Source organism: Canis lupus, chromosome 14, assembly GCF_011100685.1.
Source record: "Canis lupus familiaris isolate Mischka breed German Shepherd chromosome 14, alternate assembly UU_Cfam_GSD_1.0, whole genome shotgun sequence".
NCBI lineage: Eukaryota > Metazoa > Chordata > Mammalia > Carnivora > Canidae > Canis > Canis lupus.
Genome location: NC_049235.1, coordinates 54,933,722 through 54,959,003, shown reverse-complemented (window position 1 = coordinate 54,959,003; position 25,282 = coordinate 54,933,722).

The following is a 25,282-nucleotide window of genomic DNA, read 5'->3' as shown; positions in this document are numbered from 1 at the left end:
CACGTTCTGTGAGCCGCTCATTCTTCTAGGATTCAGTAGTGAACTGAGGATTCAGTAGTGAATAAAGTAGGCAATATCCCTCATGGAGCTTAGGTTCTAGTGGTTGGACCCGAAGGTTGATAAAATAAACAGTAAACAAACAAATGTTTGTTGTTTAAACATTTGTTTAAATGTTTAACATAAAATGTTAAGTGGTGGCATGAGCTTAAGAGAAGTAAATTAGAATAATTTGGATGAAGAAGAAGGTACTATTTCTGCAGAATGATCAGGAAAAGCCTTTCCAAGGAAGATACCTTTGAGTAGAGATTGAAAAGAGGTATGGACAGGAGTATGTATATATCTGGGGGGACACATTTCAGAGAGAGAGGGGAAAAAGTACCAAGGCCCATGTGGGAGCTTGCTTGGTGTGTTGCAAGGGGAGAAAGGAAGGCAGTGTGTCTAGAAAAGAATGAGCCAGGCAGGGATTGGTTAGAGAAACCTAGAGAGAAGTCCATGTAAACAAGGGTGGGACTAGAGAGACGTGTTACGAGGTCATTGCAACAATTCAGTTAAGAGAGGATGGTAGTTTTGACTATTGTAATAAGTATTGTAATAAGTAGACAGGTGGTAGCTATACTTGTGAGCATGGCATAAGGTATAGAGAAGTTGAATTGTTATGTTATATATTTGAACCTAATATAAAATTGTGTATTATACTCAATGTTATAGTCACCTCAAAAAGAAAAAGAAGTAGAAGGATTCTGGGTATATTTTAAAGGTGCAACTTTTGGGGTGCTTGGGTGGCTCAGTTGGTTAAGTGTCCAACTCTTGACTTTGGCTCATGTCATGATCTCGGAATCATGGGATCAAGCCCTTTGTTGGGCACCCTACTCAACACAGAGTCTGCTTGAGATTCTCTCTCCCTCTCCCTTTCCCCCTGTGCACTCACTCTCTCTCTCAGTGAATAAGTAAAATCTTAAAAACAACAATGGTGCAATTATTTGGATCTGTTGATGGATCGAAGTGGCATATAAAAAAGAAAGAGTGAATAATGAATCTAAGGTTTAAGGTTTTGGCAAATGGAAGAATGGAGCTGTCATTTACTAGGTTGGAGCAAACTGGAGGTAGAGCAGATGTGAAGAGTTCATATATCCTTTGTTTTGACCATGACAACATTTTACATGCTATCAGATATTCAAAGGGAAATAGTGAGGGTTTTTTTTTTTTTTTTTTTTTTTATGGTAGTCACACAGAGAGAGAGACAGAGAGAGAGAGGCAGAGACACAGGTAGAGGGAGAAGCAGGCTCCATGCACCGGGAGCCTGACGTGGGATTCGATCCCGGGTCTCCAGGATCGTGCCCTGGGCCAAAGGCAGGCGCCAAACCGCTGCACCACTCAGGGATCCCATAGTGAGTTTTTGAATACAGAGTTCAGAGTAGTGGTTGGGTGATTGTCACTGTTTAGTAGTATTTAAGTAATATTAACTGTAGGACTAGGATGATGGTTGTCAGGGGAACACTAGGTCCTCCCCATTTTCTACCCAGTCTTAACTTATATAGTAGAATCTTGAGTGTCTCAGAGTCTATATGAATATCTCCAATTTTAATAAAAGTTCAGGAGATTTGTTAATAGGAAAATGAATATCTTCAAATATTATTCCCAGAAATATGTCAAAAAGTATATACTCATCCATCATTCTACATCTCAATCAAAAAGGTTGATTTAAGTTAAAAATCTTTAACTTACAGACCAAGAGAATTAAATATTATCAACAAAATAGACACATCTAGGTGTATTTTTGGCATAAATTTCTATTCTTCAGTCCTACCCTGTTTTATGACGAGTCATTTCCTTTTCTTTTTCAATATTTCCTTTGCTTATTTTTTCTAATACTCCTTATTTTTACATGTGCATCTTTATTAACTTTGTATCATACTTCGCTTTGCATTTTCTCTTCAAGTTTCTTTAGAGTTCTGTCCAATTCCTACTTAGACTCTCAAATGTTTTCATGCCCTTAATACTTCCCCTTCTGTCTTCTTTTCTGTTCAGTTTCAACCTTCAGCACGTGGTGACATTTAGCTTGGAGAAGAGCAGGACAAAGTTGTGATCTAAAGCTCTCAATTTACTCCACACACATTTGTAGAATAAGGCTCTTGGTATAATATGTGTTTTATATAGAAATCATTAATTTACTGTCTTTTTGAAGACTGGCCTACTTGGGAAAACATAATGTTCCTAGATGAAAATACAATCAGAGGAGAACTACATGGCAATGTAGAAATAATGGCAAAATTTTATGGTAAAAGCTATGCACCCAAATACTGAAGGGCAGTTGAGTTCTGTGGTGGGATATTTGTTAATCTAAAGAAGGTTTATCTAATCAATATATTTTCCATTACCTCCAATTATGAGAAAGCATAAAGGTGTGATATGAAAAACATTAAACAGCAGGTGAGTCAGGGGTGCTGACCAATCAGGCTCATTTATGGTGGGTGTAATGTATGAAATGCAAATTAACACCATCATGTGATACTACACTCTCTCTACCTGTTAGAAGGCCTCTTTTTAAAAAACACTGTAGTGTACGTGAAGCAACTGAAATTCTTTTATATTGCTGGTGCAAATGCAAAATTGTACAGCCACTATACAAAGCAACTTGGCAGTTTCTCATAAAGTTAAGCCTACATTTACTCTACAGTCTGGTAGTTCCAGTCTTAGATTTTGAGAGATGAAAACTTATATTTACACAAATGTTTTTAAGTGAAAGTATATGGTGGCTTTATTTATAATTGCCCCAAATTGTAAAAATCAAAGTATCCTTCAATTGGCCAAACTCTGGTACATCTATATAGTGAAATATAAAATAATAAAGAATGAACCACTGGTACATGTAACTACATGGATGAATCTCAATGTATTATACTTAGTGAAAGAAGCCAGACTTGAAAAGCTACTTTATAATATGTGATGATTCTGTTCTGACATTCTGAGAAGGCGCAACTATTGGGTATGGTGAAGGATAAGTAAGCATGGGAAATTTGGGAGGGCGATGAAACTATTTTTATTTTGGTTTTAGTGATAGTTACATGACTATATGTGTTTGCCAACATTCATAGAATTATACACTAAAAAAGTAAATTTTATTGAGTAGTAAATTATATCTCAAAAAAAAAACTATTTTGAAAAATACTTAAAAAGGAACTGTGTTTTCCAAATATGGTAATTAGGTGTTTTGGAGTTGGAGTTTAGTTTGAACAGAGTCAGGGGAGAATAATACCTCATGTACCCTGGAATTCTATTTCATTTTTAGTTTTATTTTATTTTTATTTTTTTTCTATTTCATTTTTATAATAAAAAAGTTGTTTTATTTGACCAATTATGTAGTTTTAGGAGTAATTCACCTACAGTAAAGGCGGAAGTCAAGGACACCTACCTATATGTGCTGATATTCCTGAAGATAATAGGATCTAAGATAAACAGTGCTAAACTATACCATGTACTGAGTATCTCCTTCTTGTAAAGTGTTTCATATATAATCTTAGTTACTTTAACATGGTCCTATAAGATGGGTATCATTATTATCATGTCTAGTTTACTGATGTGAGCATGGTTTCAGAGAATTTAAATATTTTCCTACAACATGGATAAACCAGAATTCAAACAGATGTTTTTGACTCCATGGTTTGTGTTCTTTCTCTGACACTATCCTGTCTCCTAGATAATTCCCACAAAGATCTACAGAAAGAGAAAATAATCTAGATTCGAATTATTTTATACTTTAGCTTGAGTCACTAAATACTGAATTTTCCTTTTCAAAAACTGAGGCTACTGTGTAAAATATTGAGCACTTATCCAGCCTATCAAGGCATGTACCATTTGATTTCAAGTTAATCCCCCACTTCCCCTTTGCACCTATGCTCAAAATAATACTCCCCCCCCCCCCCGCCCCTAGAATTTTTGCCAGTCTTTCTGGATCTCTTTCAAGTGTATTTGGAAAGTGGAAGAAAAAAAATCCAAATTATTATATAACCTGGGATAATTATATAGTTATTTAGATACACTTCTCTCCTACTGAGTCCTATAATGACCACATCCCCTCTAGATAACCATAAACTCTTGAAAGATAAGAGCTGTCTTTATAATTTCTGATATACATCATAAGATCAGCTCCAAAACTCTCCACCTAGAAGATGTTCAAAAACATTTTTTGAAAAAAATGAATGAATAAATGAATGAAAATGACAATAGAGAATACAGGCAAAAGCTTTAGAGTTGAATAGAGACCTGTATCCAAGACTTAGTTATTCTATTTGCTATTTGTTTCTCTTTGAGTTATTTAACTTTGCTAAGACTCATTTTTCTTTAAAATGAGGGTAATAACACCTCTATCATTTGTTAGTTGTGAGGATTAAATGAGAAAAAGTATTTAACGTGCTTAGAACAGTTGCAAACATAGTAAATGGTCAGGATATAATGTTTATTAATAGTATTAGTAAAATTCTCTTCTATATTGTGTCATTAGTTATAAAAATTGTAAATTAATAATATTTAGTTCTCCCTGAACTTTATTTATTCTCTTAATCCTCCTATGTCCTGACACTTAGGCATAATTTAGTGTATGTGACCTGGGTAGAATGATCCAGTTTAGTTGTTAAGTTGTTTTCCTTGAATTGAGGAAGAGGTGGTTCTAAGGGACAGAATAAGTTGGGTTCCTGGCTCTGGGCTTTTCATATGTCTCCATCTCTGCTATCATCAGTTATATGTAGTGAAAGATTTAAAAAATGATTAGTTTGAAGTAGACATAATATTAATTGCTGTAAAATAAGTAACAGGAAAACTATTGTCATTTATTTCTAAGATTAATGATTGGTGGCTCCAGGTATGGGTGAAGCATGAGCTGAAGCAACTTCTGGGTTTATGTCTATTAAATTTGTGTCAGAGGAGTGGGCGTATAAGGAACAAATTTTCAAGAGAGCCTGAAGAGGCTCTGAAGGACAGAGCTTGTTCTGATGGAAGGGAAGTCTAGCCAGCAAGCTTATGCCAGACACAAGGTCTTTGTGTCCAAAAGGAGAGGCTGTCTTTGAGTAAGCATTGTAAATATTCTTTGGATTTACTTTTCAGTTTAATCAATAAGTCTGAGTCCATCTGAGGAAACAAGGACGGAGGCAGAGTGGCTGTAATTAACAACTGAAAAGAATTGTTTCATGTAAAGTGAAAAAACCACCAAGCTTCATTACATTGACTTGAGACAATCCTGTTTCATTTTGTGTTCCCAAAACTTCCAGCAGGTCAGTAGCAGTTGGGCTGCTAGATAAAAGTAGCAGGCTGTGGTTGATGGGGACGGAGAATTAGAAGAGCACATGCTGAGTATGTCACATGCTGAATATGAGGGTGTGCTCTGGAATAGATTGTCTTGGAGGGATTCCCTTGAGACTCCATCCTTAAGGAAGGGGACACTTTCTTAAGGGACTAGATAGGAAGCATAAATAAAACACAGGTCCACATATTACATTCGGAGTTTTGCTTAAGAGAGTGGCATGATGTTACCAGTGAGCTGTTGTTATATACAAAAATGGCACTACCTGTTAGTCTTTGGGTGGACCTACCTTCTGAGGTGCACTAGTTTTGATCTTTCTTTTACCCAGCGAATGTATTCCCATTGTCAGAGTGATTTCCATTTCCATGGAACAAAGAGTAATTTAGCCCATACAAATTGTGACTCCAGCCATTTTGCACTTGAGCCAACTCTGCTAACTGGTCACAGTCAAGGCAGCAACCCAGTCAGTAAAATAAAGGGAGATGCTTGAATGTGGTGATGTGGTGGTAAGAAATTGTAGTGATCCAATATAGTTGGGTGTCCATTCAGTCTGTACAGAAAAGGCAAGGAGACAAAATATTGTTGAAAAAAGCCTAAAGCAAGTAATTAGTAGCAGGGGAAGGCAATGGCACATTTAGATTATTACACTTCACTTTGTATTGGTATCAGCTTCTGAATATTTCAGCAGCATTCATTTACATACCCACTGAGGATTGCTGAGCAGAAATTACTCTTTGTTCTCAGGCATAGAATTCCATGGGGTTACAAGTTATATCTAGACTTTGGCCCCTTCAAATAGAAAGAGCTTTGTGATGATATGTTGAATGATATGTAATCTTCACTTTTGTTAAGTAAAACCACAGGATTTTCCTACAGAATCATTTGTAAGTGTCCACATCATGAGAATCAAAAAATTGTCTATTGTGAAGATGCTATTTGATGAGAATATTTTAAAAGTAATTGTGAAATGTAATTTGTGGCATCTGTATTTAAATATTTGTCACACTCATCTCTTCCCATCCTTTTCTAGTACTACCACTCAAGCTCAGAGAAGGTAAATGTCCTTCCCAAGGTCACACAGTTAGTAGTTGAGGAACAGCAAACCTGAGCCCACTGCAGCTCCATACTCAGGCCTGGTCAGACAGTGGCCTGCGAAGGACTACCAGATGAAATCCAGGTATCTGAGTCAGGTTGTTCTTAGGTGACTAAATGGGTTAAATGCAAAGTATGTGATCTACTGTTAATAACCATCTAGACTTTGTACTTAGTTATTTGGATAAAAAAAAAACTAGAAAGCAAGTGTTAAACTTCATACACAGATACTAAATAAAACTGAGTTGATAAAGAATGGAAAGACTGAATAGAGAGGGAAAATATTCCCCCAGAGAACTTTCTAAATCACTAAAGTGTCTTTTTCAAGCCATATTCTTACCTCTTTCGACCCTTGCTCCACAGTCTCCTCAAAGACCCTCTGCCAGGCAATTTCAGATGTATTATAAACATACTCTTGTGAACAAGAGCAATAATTCTCCTCGATGTGGGGCCCTGCTGCTGATGACAATCAGCCCCAGGTAGCCTTTCACTTACCAATCGCTGTTGGCTCCAAAATAAGTTTTGAAAAAAGTGAATTGGAGCTTAGGATCCAAATGATAAGTAAAATGAAGGAATGCTTGTGTTTTCACAGCTTGTATTTTTGAGGTGGTCAAAAGTCACGGAGCTGACCCACCCCCGAGAGCCCTCATCATTGCATTCATCTATTAACAACCATTCCTGTTTGAGTTCAAGCTGCTGACCTTTTCTCTAGAGTCATGTTTGAAGATTAGCCTTGTAGTCAGGCTAATAGCAATTCCTCCAAAATAAACCACAACCTATATTTCCTTGTTATTCTGTTTTAAGGTTTTGGCTAGTTTATTAAAGTTTTGACATCTGGAAGAGGGCATACCTTACACTTCACATTGGAAGCACCTATTAAATGAATACAATAGGGGCATTATGATTTTTTAGAGATGTGTGTTGGAAAGATTTTCCCCTAGATGAAACATGTTTTGGTTGTTGATGTATTTAGGTGGTTATTAGTAATCAAAGATAATGAAGACATTAGTGTGACACCAGAATTAAGTTATCAAAATTTAAAGCTGTCTAGTATCAGGCCAGGATAGCTAGAATTTACTCAAGAAATTTTGGTGAATCTCCACTCAGTGTACTACACCATCATTACAAGCAATGGACTGGATCCTAAATTGTGCTAGACTCTTCCTAACTTTCAAAAATTTTCATTCTTGTTGGTAGAAAATAGGAGGGACTAGAAAACTACAGTATAAAACAGTGGGAACACTGTGTGAGTTAGGTGTGTAACAAAGAATTCACAACAGAAAAGCCATTTTGGCTTAGGTTGTAAGATAAGTTTCATAGAGGGATGGCATAAGATGGAACACGGCTTTCAATGAGTGGAAATTTTCATTTAAAATGATTAGTAAACATTTCTGTTTTATGTGCTCAGTATGTTCAAAAGTACATACTGGATACTGTGCATGACCACAAAGTTAGATATTGAAGTTTAGGAAATGCAGCATTGAAAACATAGGGAATTCTAGAAGAATACCTAAATGTGATTGGCGGAGTCAGTGAAAGTTTCAAAGTAAAATGTGCTGAGTCCAGAAAGGTTGGTCGGCCTTTAGCAAGTGAGCAGGAATGCAAAACCATTTTAAGCTACCTTGACATCAAAGAAAAAAACTAAGTTCGGGGGCCCTGGGTGACTCAGTGATTAAGTGTCTGCCTTCAGCCCAGGGCGTGATCCTGGAGTCCTGGGATCGAGTCCCACATCGGGCTCCCTGCATGGAGCTGCTCCTCCCTCTGCCTGTCTCCCCCCCTCTGTCTCTGTGTCTCTCATAAATAAATAAATAAATAAAATCTTAAAAAAAAAAAAACCCACCCTAAGTTCATGAACTAAACATATGCCCAGGAGAAACTTAGATAATCCACTCACTGGGGGGAAAAATGTTAAAGTCATCTCTTACTTTCATAGGCTTTCTGTGAAGGAGGTTTCCTAAGTGCCCGCCCACACATTCCCTTATTTCTCCAGAATACAAGCATACATGTTCTTTGTTGGAACATTCACACTTTGGTTGCAAATCTAAAGTTGAATTTATCCATTTCCCTTTTTGATGGATTATTTGTGCTGGTAAGTAGTAAAGGTGGGGAATAAAGGATCACCGCCAAAGAAGCTTTTATTTTGGTTTGAAATATAATCTGGGCTTTTCTGTGGCAGACTGAATGGGCTAGAAATCACATCCTTCGAGAGGCCACTTTCACATGAGTCTAGAGCTCCCGCTGACTGACTGACAGCAGTTGGAGAGTGGCTACATGGAGGGGAAAAGTCAGTTTGTATTAAAGTTTAACTGGATATAATACATGAAGTAAGCTCACGAATGCAATCAGACTTTTAAGCACATTTTCAAAGATCAAAATAAACCATAACTACCTGGATTTGAATGTGAGGAACGTTTGGAGTATGTATGTGTTTTTGTATTAACCAACAGTCCTCCAAGTCCATGTGCTTATAGGAATAGTATGTTCATATAGAGTAGCACAAGGATACTTACTCTTGTTATTATATATTCAGGTGAGACAAACAGCTTTTTGCTGTTGACTGTCAAAATGTTTTATTGAAAGCTTGTACTCTACTAAAGAAAGCAAGGTCAGTGCTGGGGTAAATTTCTGGCCTATTATTTAACTTCTGAGAGGGTGAATACCATTTAGGAATAATGTGTTTTTTATTAAATAAATCTGTCTAATAATATTAAGGTGCTATTTCAATGTTAAGAACAGACAAAGCCAATCTTAGGTACTAAGAGATGGGGGCAGAAGGTTGGGGTCATGATGGGGAAGGAGTTGGGCACTGGTTAAGTCCCAACCACTGAGCACAGGAAAAATGAAAAATAAAACCCCCCTCTATTTCTGTATTGGAGGATGGTTTTTTTTTTTTTTTGGTTTAAATTCCCCTTTGCTTTACTGAGTTTTTAACAAAGTGAGGTATGTAATTTGAATATGTTTCTAACGTGGAGTGGAAACAGGTTTTCTTTAGACATGTGAAAATAAGACATTGTTTTTTTTAAGTTAGTGAAGATTGATAATAAAAGTTACAAAGGTAAAAATGGGATAATTGTTACAATAATTTATTATGTCAGGAAATTCTGAGGTAGACTTTGAAATGTTTAAGTAAATTTATATCTGTATTTTCTTAAATTATCACAAGCTAGTGAACAAATTGTTATCTTCTTAATCAATCTAAAATTCACAACCATGGAGAAACCCACTAAAGCCTAGATTTTTTATGTATTTACCTTATTTGATAAAATTCTTTATCCCGAGAGAAAACATTTGAAATCTTATTAATGTTATCCCCACAGCACCTTTTTCTATTCAGTAGCTCTAAATTAATAACAGTTGCATAATTTAGCTTTAAACACACAATTAATAATAGCTCTCATAAAAAAATGTTTTAGGTATATTTAATTGAAACCAAAATTCTAATTTTGAGAGCCTTGCAAACTGAAATTACATGAGATTGATCTTTACATCCCAACATACATTGAAGTCCTTAACAAGAGAACTGCGATTTATCCATTTGATACTTGTTATCATTATGGTTTTGGTAGCCAGAGGGAATGTTTCCTTTTTTGAGGCTGGTTGGATACCAAAGATACACCTGGTAAGACAAAAGTTTCGTAGTAACTAAAGGAAAATAATAATGAGAATCTTTCTTCTTGGTAAAGGGGTATAGGTGATTCGAAATGTGTTATGGAATGATGAAGTAACACATGTGGAGAGTTTAGACATTGAAAAGCAGTGTGTTCTTAGAATACTTTGTCTACTTTTTATTGGCAAATTGGCCTTGAAGGAGGAAGGAAGGAAAAGAGGAAAAAAGAAAAGAAATGCATTGATTGATGTAGAATTTCTTACGTGGAAGGTTTATAATGTCTAAAAGTCTTGGAAGACATCTTGGGGTGCTCTGGAGAAGGCAACAATGTGATTTGACCTTGGATGGTTGGGTGGGTGATTCACTGGTAATTCTCCATGTAACCATAACTATGACCTGATCTTTATTGCACCATGTTATCTCCATTTAATTTCTATAGGTTTTTCACCCTTCCTCATAGACCTCACTTCTGAGCTTAAAAAGAGAAATATTTTTATTCTCTTCTTTTAAATCCTGACATATTCTTTTTTTTCTTTTGTGACACTCTTCCTCTTTTCAAACATACACCCTGACATGATCCTTGATGTCGTTGCTGCACCACTTTACAGGTAGCGCACATCTCTGGGTCTTTGTAACATGCTAGACATGTTACAGTAATAATGTTTTCCGTTAGAATTTTTAGAATATTTTAACTAACCTTATTTAACTTTTATTTATAGGAGAGGATGAAAGAAAAAATTAGCTCTATTAATTTAATCTTTTCTTAACTTTCTGCTTTGTTTCTTTAATTTTCATAATATATTTTTCAGTAAAAAAAATAACAAAAATCTGTGGCTCTTATTTATGTTTCCTTTCTTCAAAAGTGGAACTACAGTTCTCAGGTAGCTTGGATTTTCTTTTCTAAATTATTCCTACGCCTTCCCTACTCTTCCTCCACTCCACATTCAATCAGTCAGCAAGAACTCTTCTGTTTCATTAGTAGAGTCTCACATCTCTCTCTTGTTCCTTTTCTTTCCACTGTCACTGTCTGAGGAAAGCCCCTCATTAATTCTTCTAGGCATTTTTGAAATGTTTCCTAATGGGTTTGTAATACCCTTCCCCCTAAAAAAAAAAAAAAAAAAAAAATTGGTCAGTGAATTATTTCAGAATTTCCTATTAAATTGTTGCATCACTGTATATCTTCTATTCCAGTGATTTCTAAGCATAAAAAAATTGATAGTAAAGATTTTCTCATTGTGATTTTGGTGTGTCTATGAATATAGATTTTTATGCACATGTCTACTAATATCTATGTTTTCTCTGAAAAAATCATTCATGAAATAATATTTATCCTTATTGCCTGGGATGAACTCTAATTTTTGTTTTCTACTTCATTCCTCTCCGTTCTCTTCTAATATATAATTAATCTTTATTATTAGCAGATTCTGTACTTGCAGATTTGCTTAAGCCCTAAAATTTGTTTGTAAGCCCAAAATCAATACTCACAGTACTTTCATAGTCATTTGTGGACATTTGTATGCACAGCATGGCGAAAATTTTGAGTCACCAGATAGGCACGTATCAGCTGAGATTAGACAAAGTGAGATGTACTGCTTTCTTGTTTTAAGTCTCTTACTGTGATAGTTGTTCACACTTTTGTGCTGTTAGTAGTTTTGCTGTTTTACTATTTTATTTATTTCATTTGTGTATAGTTGACACACCATTACATTAGTTTCAGGTGTATAACATGGTGATTCAGCTTCTCTGTACATTATGCTGTGCTCACCACAAGTGTAGCTACCATCTGTCACCGTGCAACACTATTTTATCATTGAGTACATTATATTCCCTATGCTCCGTTCTGTTATTTTGTTGTTTTAAATGGCCCCCAGCATAGCTGTGAAACACTGTCTAGTGTTATTAAACACAAGAAGACTCCGGTTGGCCTTACTGTGATGTGAGAAAGTATGTGTTAGATAAACTTAGTTCAGGCATGAGTTACAGTTCTGATGGCCAGGAGTTCCATGTTAATGAATCAGCAATATGTTTTAAATAAAGTGTGTTTAAAGAGAAGCACACACAAAACAAGGTTATGTATTGATAGGGTTTATGAAAATGTGTTCGGAGGCTCATAGGTACCTAATCCTGTGTTTCTTCTAGGAGCACTGATTGACTATTTGCTAATTCCTTATTTGCAGGGACTCTATAGAACATAACTACTGTGAGTAACAAAAAATTGACTATTGTATTTCAACTAAAAAGTTCTGGTCAGAAAAAAAGAATTCTGGTCAGGACGCAGTGAAGTTATTTCATGGGCTGATCTACAATTTGTAAAAGACTGTCTGTCCCACATGAATCATTTCTCTCAGTTTCCTACTAGGGACAGCTTTGCTTTTCAGAAGCAAAATGTAACTATGTTTTCTTCTCTGAGAGATTTGCAACTTGGTGCTTTGTACTTTTTACCTTGCCTGCTAGGAAACTTAGTGAGGATTTTATGCCCAATTATAGCAACAGTATTCTTCATGCTGCAATCCATGCTTTTCTGTTTTAGCCCTGGTTTCTTCCTTTATTTCTACTGCGTTATTTTTGTTTGATTTATCCTTTTTGTATAGAGTCTTGAAACCTCTTGGGGAAAAGATGGAAATGAAGAAAAGAATTAATGAATAAGTAAATAACTGAAACAAGAAATCCTGGGACAAAGATCTAGAGATAAGAGGTTATCTTTTAGTAGAGGCTTTAAAATATAACATTATCGTCAAATCCTTTGATAGTATGTGTTCTCCTTATTAAGTTGATTTTTTAGATGTGTTAACTTAAAAATGTTCTTTGTGAAGATGAAGTAGAGGGTTTTCTGAAATGTCAGGATAATTAAGTAAAGCTTAACAACTTATGATAACAGTGTAAGAAAATTACAAATGTATGTTAACATGCTTCCTTCTAGGATCATATGTCTTTTTTTATTGTGTGAATAGTCACCAATATAGATGCTGTAAAAACATTCTATTTCCTTAGTAATAGCAAAGCCAGTGTAGTATGGATAATTAAATCATCAATAGTGAGCATTTAGTCATAACCAATAATTTTAAGATTTTAACTTACTCACTGAGGTTGTTCAGCCTTCCTTCCTACCTCTCTCTTAATGAAGATAATCCTAAATAATCAAGAATTGCTGTACCCAATTTCAAACTATGTGAAAGTTTGTGTACTTTTGTCATTTAACCAAACTTAATGTTTTATGGATTGTTTCAGTCAATAAAAAAAGGATGATAGATTCATTAATCCTAAAATCCTAGTATTACATTTTATCACAATTTGTGAAAAAAGTTATATCAGTTTGTGAAAAAAGTGATACAGGATGTGCTGTGTAAGTATATTTTCCTAATATGCTTTAATATCACAATTGAGGAAACCTTTATTGTTAAAAATAATTGGCGTGTCTTCTGATACTATATCTTTAGATTGTTGTGCTTTAGCTTTATGTCTTTCAACGAAACTTTATATTCCTTTATAAAAAATCATAATTGGCAGTGTTCAAATTCTATGAAAGGATATATCTCCTAAGTGATCCACAATTTAAAAGAGCCTCTCAAAATAATCTTATAGTTTATCTGTAGTTTTCAATTTTTAATTTTTATTTATTTTTAAAGATTTTATTTATTCATAAAAGACACACAGAAAGAGGCAAAGACACAGGCAGAGGGAGAAGCAGGCTCCCTGTGGGAAGCCTGATATGGGACTTGATCCCAGAACCCTGGGATCGTGCTAAAGGTACACGCTCAACCACTGAGCCACCCGGGCGTTCCTCTAGTTTTTTTTGTTTGTTTGTTTGTTTGTTTTTTAACAATGGAATTAGATGCTTTTTGAGACTATTACAACTCAAGGTTTATGTTACAACTCAAGATCTGTTTTCAAGTAATATGCCAATATTTCCAAAATATAATCTGCAACATTTTCAGAAAACTTGGTAAACATCAGTTTAATAATAAGTACCTTGCATATAGATATTTGTAAAATATTATATGTAAAATACATATAGATATTTTACTAGCAGGAGGATGGATCATCAGTTTGTATCCATTCACCTCCTTCTATAGTTACTTTTGCATATAAATCAGAAGTATATACTATAAAATGCCTTAACAATCAAATATGGTGAATTTTGAATTAAAAAACTGAAACAGGAATTAATAAATATTACTTATTATCAGTGAATCTCATTATCTGTGCTAATGAAAAGTATGTTTTGGATTAATTACTAAGAATAGTTTGTGGTTATTAGCAGTTTCTGATCCATGCTTAAAGTAGAAATCTTCTTTAAAAGTGATTGATATAAATAATATGAGTATTTACTCATGTATGTTAATCTGACCGTGACAGCATCAAACTGTTAAGAATGATTTTATTGTAGTTGACAGTTCTGCTAAGGTCTTGTTTCATTATTTTATATTGGAAAAATCTAATTTTACCATTTGGGGAAGGGATAAAAATGTCTTTTTTATTATTAAAGACTTGTTAAAGAATATTAATCAGCAGTCTACATTTGTATCACTAATACATCTGAAATATATGAGAGTCACACAACATAGGGATTAAACACATGAATTCTAGAGCCAGCAGCTTGGGCTCAAGTCCCAGTTCCACAAGTCACTATCCCTGTGACCAGGTAGTTTAACCTATTTCTTAGGTTAACTCCTTTGCAAATTAGGGGTCATTATATGATGTCTGTCTTGTACAGTTGTTACGAAGGGTAAATGAGTTAGTATTTAACAGTAGTCGAAATAGAATTAGGTGATATAGGAATCTTGTATGTGTTTAAATAAATGATAAATAACTGGATGAAAGTGTTTATAACTCTTCAGATAAGAGATGCTTATTGCAATGTTAAAAAATGCATGGCATTTTAAAACTGAATGAAACTCTGATCATGTAGAAACAGTGGTTTTGATTTTTTAAGTAGTGTTATCACTCTTTCGCCTCTTTTAAAATTTATACATGAAATCATATAGGGAAGCACAAGATGGAAAACAAATTATTGAAATGGAACAGAGGCCTGGATCTTTGCCTATGCTGCTTTTGGTTATCTTGCTTAGAGGACTCTGAGTTATGTCATAGACTCCTGAGTTTCTATTTTCTTTCTTTTCTTTTTTAATTTTTTTAAAATTTAATTTGCTAGCATATAGTATAACACCCAGTGCTCATCACATCATGTGCCCTCCTTAATGCTTATCACCCAGTCACCCCATCCTCCCACCTACCTCCCCTTCTGCAACCCTTTATTTGCTTCCCAGAGTTAGGAGTCTCTCATTATTTGTCTTCCTCTAATTTTTTTGCCACTCACTTTAGCCCCTTCCCTTATGGTCTCTTTCACTATTTCTTATATTTCACATATGAGTGAAACCATATGATAATTGTCTTTCTCTGATTGACTTATTTCACTCAGCATAATACCCTCCGGTTCCATCCACATTGAAGTAAATGGTAGGTATTCATCCTTTTTGATGGCTGAGTAATATATATATATCTTTACCCATTCATCTGTCGAAGGACATCATGGCTTTTTTCACAGTTTGGCTATTGTGGACATTGCTGCTATGAACATTGGGGTGGACTCCTGAGTTTCTAAGGATGAAAGTTTAAAAATCCCTGATTTTTGATTATAGCCACCTTTTACAGATGAAGTAACTGGGGCTTGAAGTTGGTAAATGGTTCACTTTCAAGTTAATGCAGCTTATTGGTCTTTAGCAGACATTAAAAACCAAAGAATTTTTTGTCCATAGGACACTCACTCAGTGCCATGGCTCTCTCAAAGCCCCAGGAAGCTTGAGCCCTTACCAGGCAAAATGAAAACATATCTTACTCTTTAATTGCCAGGGGATCCCACTGTCTTTCTTTAGATATGTCTTCTTACATATTCCTACAGCTCAATGGCTCACTCTCCCACTCTATCATTAGAGACCATATGAAAGGAAAAATAATTTTTAACTTCCTTATTTGCTTGTCAGTTGAGTAAGGCTTTCCATGTGCAAACTAATTAAGACCAAGTCAACACAGTGTTAAAAATATATTAAATATAAATTTTACCAGTGATAGAGGATGACACTAGCATCTAGGAAAGGGTTAGACATTCAAATTATAGCTTATATCTACACAACACTTCATACTGTACAAATGTCTACACAAACACACTAATAGGACTCAGAACATTCTAGCTAAGGGAACAGAAGCTTCCCAAGGCTGTGGGAGTTAATATAGGAAGCCGCTAAGAGCCAAGATTTGAGTTGGGCTCAGATCTAGTGGAGCTCAATTCTCATGCCCTTTTTAAAGACTTTAACAATTGATGTCTCGTATCTGTTTTTGATTGCTAACTAATTATATAAATGTCAACTTTATTGTATAACTCATTGGAGATAAGGTAAAATATTAGTTACAGCACAGGCTGAGAGAAGAACCTAAATTTTATAGTACTGAGAAAGTGTTTGAATGCAAAGAGATTGTTAAATTTTCCTTATTCTTGATATGCACAGTTAAGATTATTTTATAAAAGATTTCTCTTTTTTTGGGCCTTTATCATACAACTTAGCATATCACACAACAATCTCAGGGCCAAAGAAAATATGGTGGCCAGAAATAACTATTCCATACATTTAATATTAAGTGAAATATTTAACGGTATTAATTTTTGATTATTAGAATTTCTGAAGTGGAGAAAAACAAAACAATACTAATAGGACCATTGAACCATTAGTTACACCATATTTGAATGAGCCTTAATCTTAGATTATGAATAAGGTTAAGGATTGTGGCATTATATCTATAAGTTACTAGCCTCTGTGTGGTCATAAAAATTTGGCTGAATACTGCTTTTTAAATAGAACGAAGTGGCATGAGAAAAAAAAATGTGTACTATCAGCTGCTCTTCTCTTAATAGGATTCTCTGGTGTGCAAATCACTACAGTGGAATGATGCAATGGGGCATACAGACAATGAATCAGGTAATAAATTGAGTGTAACACTAATTATATTCACTATGAACTGAAATATATACATTTGATGATCATGATGGCACACCAATGTTCAAAGCCCAAAGTGAAAAATGCATTTCAGCTTCTCTCTTTATAAAAACTCAACAGCCTGCTACAGACTGTGTCTGACATCAAATTCTATATATCTACCTGTGTTTTCAGTGTGGAAACCCAATTCCTAAAGGAAAGGTCATTATCATTATTAAGTTTCATAAGAAAATCAGTACGTACTAGTATCTATTTAATAACGGAGACATCATGAATGTCAGACTTAACACAAGTTGCAGAGTGCTAATAACTCCTAAAGTGTATCCTTGTCTCAAGTTGAAGTCGGTATTGGAAATTTTATATTACCTGCTCTGCTTGAAAGCATTAAAAAGTATTTCTGTAATAACTAGGCAAAAAAAAAAGTGATTTTTTACAACTTTGCCTAATTTTTGGTTCAGTTTCAAAGCTGAAATAGTTATCAGCTATATTGGGATTGGCATTGGCCTAAATTAAACAAAGGGATTATTTTAGCCATAAACATTTTGTATTGCCTTCAGGATAAGATAAAGCATTTACGTGTGTCTGTTTGCAAGTTTTAGGTACAATATTAGCTATATCAAATATGTATCAATTCTTTTAGTTCTGGAATTGCATGGATATAAAATATGCATTTATTCAGAAACTAAACAAAAAACTTTAGTAATTTCTGCATTTCAATGACCCTAATTCAAGTCCAGTGATAGATTGGAAGAGGTTGTTTCCTTTTCTATTATATATTTAAATTAAAAATAGGACGATGTAGTTTCTACTAATGAGTTTTGTAGGGCTGTTTTAATATGATGTCCCTTAGGAGATTTCCTCACTCGGTGTGAAGGCTCCTAAGAGGTGCTTGTGCACCTGATTAATTCATAAATGGCGCTGAGGGCTGCACATTTGCCCAATCCTAGTTAAATCATAGTAGGCGGCTATTCCTCTGTAGGATGCGCTGCAAATTGTGATGCTCTTATTATACACCTAATTACAGCATTCTACACCAGTCAGATTCTTTTCATAAATTCTTATAAATGTGATGTCCATTTTAGAAGTTAGAGATCAAGATTCATTAAAATGACTTGAATCCATATGATTGAGATGGAACAATGACTTGCCATTCAATAGAAAAATTCTCTGAAAATCTAAGACTATATATGTAATATATGGGGAAATTAAAATATAATGACTTACAAAATTAATTTTGTACCAATAAGTAAGCAGCTACTATATGAATATGAGAGGAAAAAATGGAAAACATTAGAAAGTATAGTTGTAGTAGGTTTGGGGTGTGTAATTTTAAAAATTACGTATTTTGGAGAACAACACCGAACCCTTCTGTGCCCCTGTGCCTTGTGTGGAGTAGTAATCCAACCTCTTACAGAGTATGGAAATTAATTGAGTTAATATATATAAAGTGCTTAGAATAATGCTTGACATGTAGTAAGTTCCATATAAGCTCTTAGAAAGAGTTTTTCTTTTTCTCAAGTTCTACCCATTATAACTCTCCCCTCAGTAAGATGTACTGTTTTCCACTATTCTGTTGTAGGTCAAACTGGTATTTTCCCTCCTGCTTCTCCTCCTGTCCTTTGAGATATGCATCTTTTTGATGTTATTCTAGTTGGGAGGAGAGGAGTTTCCCCTTTAAAATTAGAGACAAGATGGATTAGAGTTTCATCAAACACAAATTTGACAACTAATACATAATTTTTCCTAGATTTGTAGCTGAAAAAAAATTGGCCCAACATATAAATAACATGTAATTCAAACTATTTGACTTCAAAAATGCCTTTTATAATTTATCCCGTTATTTGAAGTAACAGTGTTTATTAAGATACAGTGCTTATTTCTGTATAAATGTTCAATTATCATCTGAATCTCATTGTTTTTGGTGATACACAAGTTCTTTCTTTCTTTCTTTCTTTCTTTCTTTCTTTCTTTCTTTCTTTTTTTAAGATTATATTTATTCATGAGAGACAGAGAGAGAGAGAGAGAAAGAGAGGAGGCAGAGACACAGGCAGAAGGAGAAGCAGGCCCCATGCAGGAAGCCCGATGTGGAACTCGATTCCAGGGCTCCAGGATCAAACCCCAGGCCAAAGGCAGGTGCTAAACCACTGAGCCACCAGGGATCCCAGTGATACACAAGTTCTATCTTAAGTTGGGAACCGTTCTACTGAGCTGAATCCATTACTTAACTCAATCAGCTAAGAAATCAGGTTTATTACTACTATCTGCTCCTGTGATACAGATACCAAGTCCACAAACTATTTGAACATTTATCTAAACCTGAGACTACCCCTTCAATATGGTCCTTTCCTCTTATTCAGGACCTCAAATATGTCAAGTATATTAAATCAAGGAAAAGAACATGCATATTAATAATGTTTTAAATGAAACACAAAGAAAAATGAAGCTCAGAGAAGCTAATAGGCTTATCACAAATTTGACAACTAGTTAATGGTGTGGGTAGAACACATGGCTTGTGATTCATAGTCATTTTTCTTTCCATTCTGCATTTTATCATAAAGCACCAAGAGACAGAAAAAAGGAACTATGAAAAGGCAAAAATATAAATGTAAAAACATATTGTGAATGCCAGTCTAACACTTTTTGAATTCACCAATCACAGTCCCCCAGAATTTGAAACTCTTTGTGATTTTTCCAACACAGCTGAATTGTTTTAAGTCAGCTAAACACCTCCCCTCCCCAGAAAAACCACCCAAAACCTTAGACATACTGTGCTGACTTAACATGGTCTAATGGGTATAACAGAACATTTTTCCCCCTAGATAAAGATGTTCCCTAAGTTTTAATAATACAGAGCCTTTCACTTACAAAATTATCCAGTTTATATAAAGCACAGTTATCAACATTTTGAAATGCTTTGGATATGTGCCATTTAACCATCTTTTTTTTTTTTTCACATTTTAGACCAAAGCATAGAGAAACCTGATCACTTAGCAAAGCCTGTTCTGACCCTAGTCAAAATAAGGTAAAGAATTAAGTGGTTACATGTGTTGGTAGGATAAAATTTCCATTAAAATTGAATCAGCAGGATGATGCTCTGATCTCTTATTGGACAAAGAAGTATATTGTATTTAGAATAAATAGCATGCCTGAGATCCTGGTCCCTTAACATTAGTGGTTCACTATGTACATGGTGGCAGTGGTGGCCATATTGGTGAGGAGAAAGATTGAAGATGAATCATCCCACCACACTTTATAAAAGGGAGTAGAGAAGTTGCCTTTGTTGGTGTTCTTTCCATACCACTAACTAGTTATAATAGAATGATATCTTGCTGTACATTAGCTTGTTATCTAACATTAGCCTGAGAAGTGGACTAATATTCAGATTCAGCATAAATAGAATAAATAGAATTATAAAATGTTTAACTTATCAAGTGAGTCTGGACAAATACAATTATAAAATAAAAATTACTTATTTACTTCTCAAAATGTTTATGATAATAAGATATGCTAGAAATTAGTCAAACATCATATAGTAAGTTAATCATAATTTTCAGAAATATTATTTCTGAATTATATCCCAGTCATAGAGCCTTTATAAAGACCTAAGGATATTATTTCTTTGAGTCTATCTGTGTCTATGAATGAGTAGTGCATACCACCTTGAGATGAAAACATTAGATGATATTTTCCTTCTTTTTAGTGGACAATGGATAGAAGGGGTGATTGAGACACTAATAAATTGCCAAACCATGTATTTTTTTAAAAAAGTCTATCAAGCGTTATAGAGATCAGCTTTAAAGCTGGAATAAAAATATACTAGAAAATTTCTTTGGGATTTCATAAAACTTCTATTGGATCTGGGATTATTTTCCCAAAATTAAAGCAGATACTCTATCAGTATTTGATTATATGAGTTAGATACTGTATATTGGTAATTAACCTCACCTGTTTCTTTTATTCTTAAAATTTCTTTTTTACTTTTAATTTGGCCTTAGGTGGCCATACAAAATGTCTCAGATTCAATACAGTTAATGGGAGGTTATATTAAAAGTACTAGGCCTCTCACGAGGTGAGGAAGGACCAAGAAGTAGCTGAGCACTGGCCAGTGAACTTGAAAGGGTTTCAGATTGAGACTTAAAAAGAATTCATGACCCTGGTTCCTAGAGGTCACTGATGCAATAGGATTGGGGGGCACAAATGAATTCTTCTAAGGGAATTTTACAAGATACAGGGAGTCAGAGAATGGCAGTAGACTAGTTAGCTCCTCCCATCCTCCCTGAATTTTGATTGCTCATAGAGAGGATGAAACATGGGAGAAGACAGTATATTCTTGAAATGTCAAATTTAAGCCAAAAGTGGCTGAGTGTACCTAAAAAGGACAGGATTATATAAAAATGGAGGGTCATGAACTAAGTTAAGTTATAGAGAAATAAAGAATAATATAATTTTGCACATCTGAGGCTATGATTATAAAATCATATCTTGTGTTTGATATTAAAATTTTAAAGAAATACTTAGCGAATTTTCTAACTCTCAAAGTGTCTTGGCTTATATTTTGAATTCACTATGGGAGAAGAATATTATCCTGTCTGAACCTGTTATATGTCCTACAAAATTAAAATATGTAAGTGTATTTTTAAAGATTTTATTTATTTGACAGAGAAGGAGTATAAGCAGGGATTGTGGCAGGCAGAGGGAAAGGAAGAAACAGGCTCCCCGTTGAATAGAGAGCCTGACTGGGGCTCAATCCCAGGATCCTGGGACATAACCTAAACTGAAGGCAGACGTTTAACAGACCAAGCCACCCAGGTGGCCCAAATAAATTATTTTTTTGTTTATTGTCCAGCTCCAGGTTTTTAATCTAAACAATACTTACTATGAATAGGTCAAAAGACAAAGATTCAGATAAAGTGGTACAATCTGAAATCATGCAGATTATTTACAGCAGGGGACTATGAACCTTGAATATAGCAGATGGTAGGGCAATAATGAACTGGAATAAATGTTATGATTTTGTCTATTATTGTTATTACTCCCTACTCCTAACCAGTTTAGGAGGGAAGCACAGCATTCAAGGGAGCCCCCTTTGTCTCACCCATATCCGCCTCCATGATAATACAGAAAAAGTTGGAAGCAGGTTTTGAGAACATAACTTAATCTTACCAAATGATCTCTTAAACTGGCATTTCTGATTCCCTTGTTGACTGCTGATCTGAAAACCACAGCGTAATCCCTTTGCAGTAGTGGTGAGGGAGGGAAGGGGCAGCTCATGGACACACACTTTGTATAAGCCCTAAGGTGCCTGAACTTATCCCATGCTAAAGCCAGCTCTTTGCTTCTATTTACAATCATGTTTAAAACTGTTAATATAAAAGTAAATTTCATAGACAGGAGGATTATAGTAATATCTCCATTCCTTCCTAAAACAACTAAATTTCTGTCCATTCCTGTTGGTATTTATACAAGTATGTCTGTGACAATTTAACACCCTAAATATGATCTAATAGTTCTATTGAATTTAGACTGAATTCTACCATAAAGGTCTACTATATTAAAAATATTTGCATACGGCATTTTCCTATTCTGAAAATTTATGAATTTTAATAAAGTTGCTTAGATTTTATAGCCCATAGTTATAATTATTCATAATCTAGGAATATTATTTAAAGGGGTCTGAAATTACATGAAAACACTTAAGAGCAGAATTATATCTTCTACTTTCCCATTACTTTTTATATGTTGATTATTAATTTCACCATAATAAATGAAAGAATACTTGATTGTTAAAGATAAAAACTGTACTTAGCTTTGAAAATATGTTTGTAAATTAGCATGTGTACAGATCTGTCCTCATGATAACTTAGAATTTGTTAGAAACAAACTGACTGACCTGTGAAGAAATACAATACATACTTTGATCTCTCATTGTGATTATTAAATATTTTTTTCAAGGCAAAAAACAACAAAAAGAATACTACATGATTTTAATGGATGGTGATAATAACAATGTTCCAAATAGTAAAGTACATCCGGTACTATGTAACAAAAAATAATAACTTTATACATCAAAAATTTTAAATGGAAAACAAAGATTTAGGTATTTATTTTAGAGCACTTTGTAAATTGGATTAATTCCAGCAGGCTCTCACATATGTCCTTCTCCTTCTATGGTAAACAACTTACCACCCATCCTTTAAAATTTTGTTTCTCTTTTGAGTTGAAGATTGCTTTGTTGCTGGGTGTACACAAGTTCCACAAGAGGCGTTAGTAGTTCTGAAGACTTTTACAATTAAGGAAGATTGTTAGGTCCTTTATACTTGCTCCAAAATGTACCCAAAATAATTTGAGACAGTCCTGAAAAAAATACATTTTAATAGTAAAACATGAATAAAAAGACAGGTGAGAGAGAATAAGGAAGGGGGAGAATAAACAAGAGTAGGAAAGTAAAATGTAATTAGAAATAAGATCCATGACTTATATTCAGTGAAATTACATTCAATGAAATTTTAAACACTTTAGGTCAGATATGTGTCAACTGATAAAATACAACGTGTGATTAAGTATAACAATGAAAACTGCAAAGTAAAGCTGTAAAAGAAAAGATAGATTGCATAAATAGACATTTTTTGAGGTTTTAGCTAAATCAGAGATTTTCTGAAAGAAATGGTAACAGGAAGGAACAAGAGGAAGAGTAGACACATAGAGAATGGGGTGAAATAATGTATACAAAGTTGTACAGGCATAAAGTATAGCATAGAACAGAGTAGTGTCCTTGGGAAGTCCAGTGTTACATCATAAAGTAGAAGTAGAAGGACAGTTTAGGGTCATTGGTGAGCATGAAACTAACCAGGTCTACAGTATGTAACTCTTTGTGTTAGAAAAGTATGGATAGAAAAGAACCTTAGTGACCCAGGTTTGAGATAATGGTTCACTTGAATGACTGTGAAGATAAAGTGTGAATTAATTACAGTTATTTTCACATTTTTATTGGAAAAAAGTCACATACATAGAATAGTATAACATACCTCTGTGTATTCACCCCCTAGATTATTGAAGACACTGTTGTTTCATTTATATTCTCCAACTACTCCTTCCTCCACCCCAACACTACCACTGGAATATTTTGAAGCAAATTCCAGGCATTGTATATTTCATCAGGAAACAGTTCACTATTTATCTCTAATGTAAGACTTATCAGAAACATAACTGGAACACGCATAAAACATTAACAGTAATTCCTTAAGATTTCCAACACATAGTTACTATTCAAAGTTTCCCAATTTTTCTTCTAAAAACTCTTAAGGATAATATATTAAGGATACAACCCTTGTTTTGTCTGTATATTTTGTATGAAAGTGCATTTTTGGGCTAAACTAATCAAATATTAACATCAATGTATGTTTCCAATGATAGTCTTTTAATAAGTCTTAGACTATTTAAATACTAGGACTCAGGATTCAGTTGTCAGCATAGCTACTAGGATGAGATGAGCTACTAGAGTCAGAATCATCTGTAGTTTTGTAAATAGAGAGAAGGTGGCAGAAGATAGGACAGCTCAGTTTTCTAAAGTGCATTAGTGAAAGTTCATTTCATAAATGATTTCACTACTTTATGGAGAGCTAGAATATATCTATTTAATAGTTTGGGTAGCTATAGGAAATGGATGAAATAGTTACTAAAATCAGAGTAAGTGCAAGGAAAGCAAAGGAAAACATAAGCCAGACAAAAATACATTTCCAGGACCAAATTTTTAAGTATCCTGTATTTTGTCATTTGTTAAACCACAAATAGGGATACACAGGGCTGCAGTTCAACATGCTTTTGTTGCTAACATAAATAAAGTTTGGGGCACTGCTCTGCAAATCAACCAGATTGGACCATGAGTTACGAATGATATATATATGTATAAAAGAAGTGTCAGAGACTAATTGGAAAGTTATAGTTGGGCATGAACAAACGTTGGAAACAAATTACGGAGGATAATAAAAAGGCTTAGACTGGACAGAACAGACTAGTTCTTTACAGGTAATGTACAATTCTACTTGATAAAATTGAATTCAGCAAAGATACCTCAGAGAATTTATTTACTATTTGTAATATTTATATCAGAATTCATAGACCGTCTTCTTTGAGCTTCAGTAAGTCTGCAAGTGGTTCCCTAACTTGCAAGTGAAAAGTGTTTATTAAGTAGTAACAGATGGAAAAATAGAACCAAAGTGCACACAGGAGAAAATCAGAGTCAATGTATTTTATTTGCAAAGGAGCAATTTTCAACTAAAACTGTTGCAACCATTAACC